Below are 7416 nucleotides of genomic sequence, written 5' to 3'. Positions count from 1 at the left end.
CATCATGCTTGGTAGGGTAGAAAGACAGTGCAGGAGGGGAAGACCCCCTATGAGGTGGATTGATTCAGTGACTGGGGTAATTGGGATGGGTGTATCAGAGGCAATGCAGTTGGCACAGGATAGAGCAGGGTTTGGGGCTGTCGTACATAGGGTCGCTATGAGTCGCAAACGACTCGATGGCATATAACAACAACAACAACACGTTTCCAATGAGGGTCTTGTCTTTCAGATCACTGACTCTGTTACATCTCTTCAGTTCTACGTTTTGTTCTACCAGCATGTTGGACATTTCTACAAATCCAGTCTTAATATTCTGTATTGCATTTCTATGCTTTTCTGTTATTTTCAGTACTATGTTAGCTGTGTTTTCTCTGTCTTGTAATGATTTTTTTTAGTCCTTGTACCTCTTTATCTATACTATCAGTTATTTCTTCTGTCTTTTGCATTTTCTTTCATATATGTTCAAGTTTCTCCTCATCAGTATATTTCTTCTGGATTGCTGTCTCTGACGTATTTGCTTTTATAATGACTTCCCATTTTTTCTTCCATTTTTAATTTTCTACTGTAACTGTTCAAATAACTCCATACCAATATATTACTTTTTGTTCTCTTTATAAAGATACTCATTTGGCTTGCTTTTTCTAGAAGAAGGCTTATTTTTTGGTTTTCTTTTTCATTTTGCCTAAGGCACACTTCTGCTTTCTTGACATTTTATAAAACATTTTTAGAAGATGTTAGATTGTTGTAAATATATATATATATAATGACTCATAATATAACAATGTTTTGTGAAGGACCTGTATATTGTACTCCATTTTTGGCTTGAGGCTTACAGAGCCAAGAGCCTAACAACAGTGTTTCATCCAAAGTACCTGAATGGTAGAACAGGGAAGTTTGTTCCCTTCCAGAAACTGCATCTTAGCCCAGCTTTTCCTGGTCTGTCCCCTTTTGCTTAATCACACATTGTGTACCTAGACAGCAGTGTTTAACCCAAAGTACCTGAATGGTAGAACAGGGAAGTCTGTTCGCTTCCATAAATTGCATTTCATTTAAGTTCTTGCAGCAGAGAGATGTAGGATCATGATGAGCATGTCTGATATGAAGCACACACCCCAGTTTTTAAAAACATTTATTTATTGCACAATTTCCTCTCTTCCAGTCTTTTTATCATTTTCCAGTACACTTTGAAATAAACCTCTCATTTGTGACTGCTGCCATACATACAATGCCTAATCATATATTCCTTTTAAACAGTTCTTTCCTTCATTTTTTCCAATGTAGTGTTCACTCTTTAGTAGTGTAATTGGTGCTGATATACCACCATAAGCAGATATGTTTGAGAATTTCCCTCCACTCTAGAGCTTTAACATAACATTGTGAGGAAGACTTGAGGTTCTTGTTGCAGAGTATCAAGAACTATAGCCTTCAAAACCACAAGAAAACAAAAATCCTCAATACTGAGCCAATAAGTAAAATCATGATAGATAAAGAGTGAAATTGCCAACAATTTTATTTTGTGTGGATCTTTAATCAACAGGAAATGAGGAAATTTCAGGGATTTTTTTGAAAGTCCTGAGGAGCAGGGATGTCAGTTTAAAGACTAAGATTTGCAGACCGCAGCCACAGTCTTCTCAATCACCTTCTATGCAGCTGAGAGCTGCACAATGAATAAGGATGACAGAAGAGTCAATCCATTTGAGTTATGGTACTGGAGAAGAGTGCTAAATATCCATGGATAGCCAAAAGAATAAACAGATATTTCTTGGAGAAAGTACGGTCAGCGTGCTTCTAGGAGACAAAGATGACTAAGCTTCCTCTCACATACTTAGGGCATGTTTTTAGGAGAGGCTATTCCTTGGAAAGGGACATCATGTTTGGAAATGTGAAGGATCAGGAAAACTCTCAACAGGATGGACCAATACATGTATGATTAGGTATTATTGTCATGACAGCAGTCCAAAACAAAGGCTGCATAGTGCAGTGGACTTGGAGGGGAAGGGATTGTATAACAATGAAAGAATTTTTTTTTTTTACAAGAGAAAAGTGAATGGGGAGTGGGGGAAGTTGAACAGGGAGAAAAATGCAACAATGAATGAATGGAAATCCAATGTCTCTGTAAACTTTCATTAAAATTAATAATAATAAAAGAAGATGCACCGATACAATGTCTGTATCAATGGCCTCTGTAGTGTCAGGATGGTAAAGATGGTACAAGATAGGGCAAAGTTCAGATTAGTCAATCATAAGGTCCCTATGTACTAAGTGACTTGTCCACACTTAACAACAATTGACTCATTAATGTGGAAGTATTACCATATTTGATTATTATTGCCATCATGATAGAAAGAGGATATGTGGGTGGATTTAAAAACTTATTTTCTCACAGTTCTGAAGGTTACAAGTCTAAATCAGTGTCTTCATTGCTTTGATTTCTTCTGTGGATTTTAGTATTCTCTTGGTGTTTCTTGCTTGCAGATATTAATTCATTCCTTTCTAAACAGGTCTTCACAGAGTGCTTATCTTTCTTCTCTGTGACTACTATCGAAGTCTAGTTTGCTGTTTTAATAAAGCAGTAGTTCGAGATTATTAGGTTTAGAGCACATTCCAATATGAGCAAATATTTTATCAAAAGGGAGCTTCAATGGCCTAGTGGGGGTTTCTCTGCAAATTCAAATTGACCATTTGCTCCATGGGAAAGAGATGGGCAGTCTCTTTTCCTGTGGTTTATAGTCTCTGAAACTCTGCTAGAGGTTCATCTATGAGATGGTTCTGACTTATCAGCAGCTAACAATAACAACAATGTAACAAAAGAATAATTCTTGTTTCAAAACAGCATCATTTTTATAGTTATAGTCTCTAGGAATCAATCTACAACAGTGACTATACCTTGAATGAATGAAACTCACCATAATCTTTTTAGACTGATTTTAATGAGATATTTTTTAAAATTTCTGTTTCTGTTGTCAACACATAGTGAGAGGAACTATACATAACAAAATTATTCTCTTGTCACTTTGAATATTAAGCTTAAAAAATAATTATGTGGTCCATTGCTTTAAATATTGCAATGAATAGTTCCAAACTGTCTAATTGAAAAAGTAGACTTCTGGTTTTAGTACTTATCTTTACCCTAGAACTAAAATTAATGATAAGACAAAAATACAAGGAAAAATAATTAAAAATAAATCCCAGTCTTTGCTTTTATTTTCCTCAATTTCTGGAAAGTAAATGTTCTTTTTTGGCAATATTTATTTAAATGCTTTAAAGTATGAACTCTTTAATGATTAGGGTTTGCAATATACACAACTACAGATATAAAAATACTCTTGAATATTTAAAACATAAATGTCTATCCAAAGCAAATATCTTATGTTGCTGTAAGGTAAAAGATATTTTATGCTATTATTATATTTTACTCTAAAATAAGATTAACAACTCAAAAACTCAATTAATTGTTATCAAGTGAAAAATCAACTCATAGCTGACATCCCACTGGATTTTCAAGTCTATAAATCACATGAGGAAAAATATTCTTTCTTCCATGAAGCAGTCAGTGGATTTGAACCATCAGAGACACATGGCGTTTGGATTAGTAGCACACTACATCTTATTTGTTACCATTGTGTTTACATAACTCTGTGAGATACAAAATATTGATTAATGTGCTTCAACCAACAATTCTCCACTAATACAACTGTCTTCCTACTAAATAGCATTGAATTAAAAATTATTAATAGATAACAATATCAGAACATATTTTATCTATTCATTGTTTTATTATTTTAAAAAATTCTCTGTTTTGCCCTCTCTTTTTTTCCCCTTGTTTCATTGATTAGGCTTTTATGTTTCATTTATGAAGAGGTCTAAATGTGGCTTTTCATTATCAGTTTATTCTCTTTGCATTATTTTCCAGGTATGAACATTTAGAGGAATTTCCATGCAATTCGATTTTTAAAAATAAATAGAAAACAGTATAAGAAGAGAAGAATAAAGAAGATTTATGATGGGCTTTTTTACTTTAACGTCCCAGCAGAATAATAATAGCTACACTCTCTATCTTATTAATATTTTAGAATATTGGACTTGAAAAGTATAGACTCAAACTGCATAAATTAAAACATTTGAAATCCACAAAGCTTTTAATCTTTAAGATGTATGGTAGCCTCATATTTTTACAGTCTATAGATCTTTGTACCAGGATAGTTTTAGATTTAGATATAGTTTTTATATACAATATAGGAAGGTATATTGTAGTTGGTGTGAACATGTTACAAACTGTCCAGTCTCTGATGTATAATGAACTTTCCTCCACCAGTTAGACTGCATGTTTACAATACACAATTAATACATCTGGCTGACTTTAATTGCATTAGCTTTGTCGCACCAGAGGTGGCATAACTTTCATGTGAGATAATTAGGTTTGCTCAATTTAAACAGACACATTAATGCAGCTCAGCAAAGCTCAATTAAATCTGTTTTCAAAGCAAAAATCACAATGTGAGGCATTATGGGTAATGCTATGCAAATTTTTTATGTTGGCAGAGAAACTGAATAAGGTTTCAGCAGCACCTATTGGCATGAAAGGGTTTTCTCTACTTAGAATATCAAGGTAAATCTAGCAGGATACTTATGTTGTGATTTCTCATTTTAGGACTTATCAAAGTGATAACAGCTATTGGCCTGGACAAATGAATTGTTTTGCCACTCTGACTTCTTTCAAGGTCTTTTTTTAAAAAAATATATTTTAAAGCAAAGCTTGGGGTATTTTTACAATCTAATCACAATTTGCCTTCTAGACACCAGCTCAAACTAAAAAAATAATTTTGATTTATTGTTGTTTCTTCATTTAAAATAATTTTTTTCTGAGCAAGCAAGATAGAATGATCACATATTGCTAATAAGTGCTGCCAGAATCAACTCATAGCTGACACGGCAGCTGATTTTCAGAGACTGTAAATCTCATGAGAGTAGATTGTCCGTTTTTCTCCTATGAGACTGTTTTATTTCCACATAGTATCTCTTTATGATACTTACATGGTCATTTAAAATGTTCAATAAGCTTTTCTCTTTCTGTTGGAATAAGTGTTTATTATAGAAATTGGCACTTGAAGAAAATATTAATACATCTACATGGGACGTCATTCTTGGGAGGGTGGAGGGACAGAGCAAGAGAGGAAGACCCTCAATGAGATGGATTGATTCAGTGACTGGGGTAATGTGGGTAGGTGTACCAGAGACAATAAGGTTGGCACAAGATAGAGCATGGTTTAAGGTTGTTGTACATAGGGTTGCTGAGTTGCAGGTGACTCGACTGTATATAACAACAACATGAGCCAAACATATGAATTTGACTGAAAATATCTATCTTTGTAATATCAAATAATATGACTTTCTACATGTTAGAAAGTCATTTTAGGAAAAGCATGTTTATTATAATAAAATTGTTTTGAAATATATTGAACTAATTATGAACTTTGAAATATTTTATGTGATATAGTATACTTATCATTAGAAATGAACTATCACTCTGTCAGCTATTTACCTTTATTATTACTTTGTTCTTACTTCCTTGGAAAAGTTATTCCTTGGAGAGGAACATCATGCTTGGAAAGATATAGGGACAGTGAAGGAAAAGAAAGCCCTTTGTTATATGGATTGGCACAGATACTGCAGCAATAGGCTCCAGTATATCAGAGATTGTGAGGTTGGCATGTGATAGAACAGGGATCAAATCTTTTGATCTTACTATCAGTATGAGTCATCCTCAACTCTATGACATTTAACAGCAACTCATCTATTTGTAGTATGTTGGTGAAATTACCATATTTCCCCCTATTTGGTGGGATTCTAGGTATTTCGAGTTTTTATTCCTCAAGAGTGTCAAATTGACACATGGCATCCTTTTCTTCTGACACTATTTGAATTTTTAAGGAGATTATCAATGGTCACTTTTAACCTTACAAGGACTTATTAGAAATATTTTATGGTATTTATCTAAAATTATATATTTAGTTTATTATATATGTAATATATGACTATGTCTTTTATATTAAATATAAAATGTGTTCTATTTTATATATGTATACAAAATACGTTCTATTTTATATATAATAGAAAATACTTTCTATTTTATGTGTCAGTGCTCAGGCCATTTGTTCATAGGGTCGCTATGAGTCGTCTACAACTCGACGGCACCAAACAACAACAAAAACAATTTTAGGTATAATATAAAATATATAATTATTAGATTTTTGGGAGCTGTAAATCACATAGGAGGCGATTGCTCATCTTTTTTCATTAAGGAGCTGTAAGTTTAAACTGTCTGCTTTTTGGTTGGCAGCATAACTTCTCACTCACAAGAACACCAGTGTTTGCTTGCCCTCTCTCAGAGAACATCTACTTCTTTCTCAGTTCAATCATATAACTGTCTGATTCAAAATGTCCCTTGTCAATTCATCTCATTTCGCTAATACCTAATATGTCAACATTTATGTGTTACATTTCTTTCTTGACAATGTCTAGACTTCTTACATTCACGCTTCTCACATTCCACCTTCCAATCATTAGTGTCTGCTTACAATTGTTCCTCTGTATATGTGTTTCTGAATGTAAGGGCTCAGCTTCAGTTTTCATGTCTGTTAGGGTTTTTGAAGGCCTGTTATATTTCAGAAGTGGATGACCTTCTTCCCAGTTTGTCTTAATTCGGATGCTTAGTTTTAGAACAGTATCTGACAGACAAGCATTTTACAGAGCAAATTAAAGATTCTTCCCTTACAGAAATTACCGGTACACTGCACCCCCTCCAAGCACGTGTAACTTGTTTCCTCCCTTTTCCTGTTACATCAACATCCCTCACACTCCTGCTTACTTGGTCAAGCACTCCATTCCCCAGTCACCTCTTTATATGATAGCTTAGTCCACAAGCTACTTCTGTGATGTCTTGCACTACAAGCTGCTACGGTATCTCATGCTATTGCATGTCTCCTATTTAGGAGGATGAAAGACCAAATCCTGTGTACCAGCTTTAGGGAAAGATTTTTGCAATTTCCGAGGTTCAGATAGGTCTCTTCTGGATCTGATATGGTGTCCAAAATCACTCAGAATTTCTTAAGCTGAAGCAACTAAAGAACAAATTCAAGTCACTAGTTGCAATGCTTAAGGATATGATTATGGTCTGAAGTTGTCAATATGCATTGAAACTCAAGAAGAAGAAAAAGATTCTCACTACAAGGCAAATTAGTAGTTCCATGAGAGATGGAGAAGGGATTGAGGTTGTTAATTACATCTTACTTGGCTCCACAATCAACACTCATAACATCAGCCGTCAACAATACCTTTCACAATAGCTAATCACAAGATTAAATACTTGGGAATAAATTTAACCAGAAGTACAAAGGACCTTTTCCAAGAAAATTA

This window comes from Elephantulus edwardii, unplaced genomic scaffold (genome assembly GCF_000299155.1).
Source record: "Elephantulus edwardii isolate Elephantulus edwardi_28Jun2011 unplaced genomic scaffold, EleEdw1.0 scaffold00021, whole genome shotgun sequence".
NCBI lineage: Eukaryota > Metazoa > Chordata > Mammalia > Macroscelidea > Macroscelididae > Elephantulus > Elephantulus edwardii.
The sequence above is the reverse complement of the archived record's forward strand: the minus strand, read 5'-3'. Positions refer to the sequence as shown.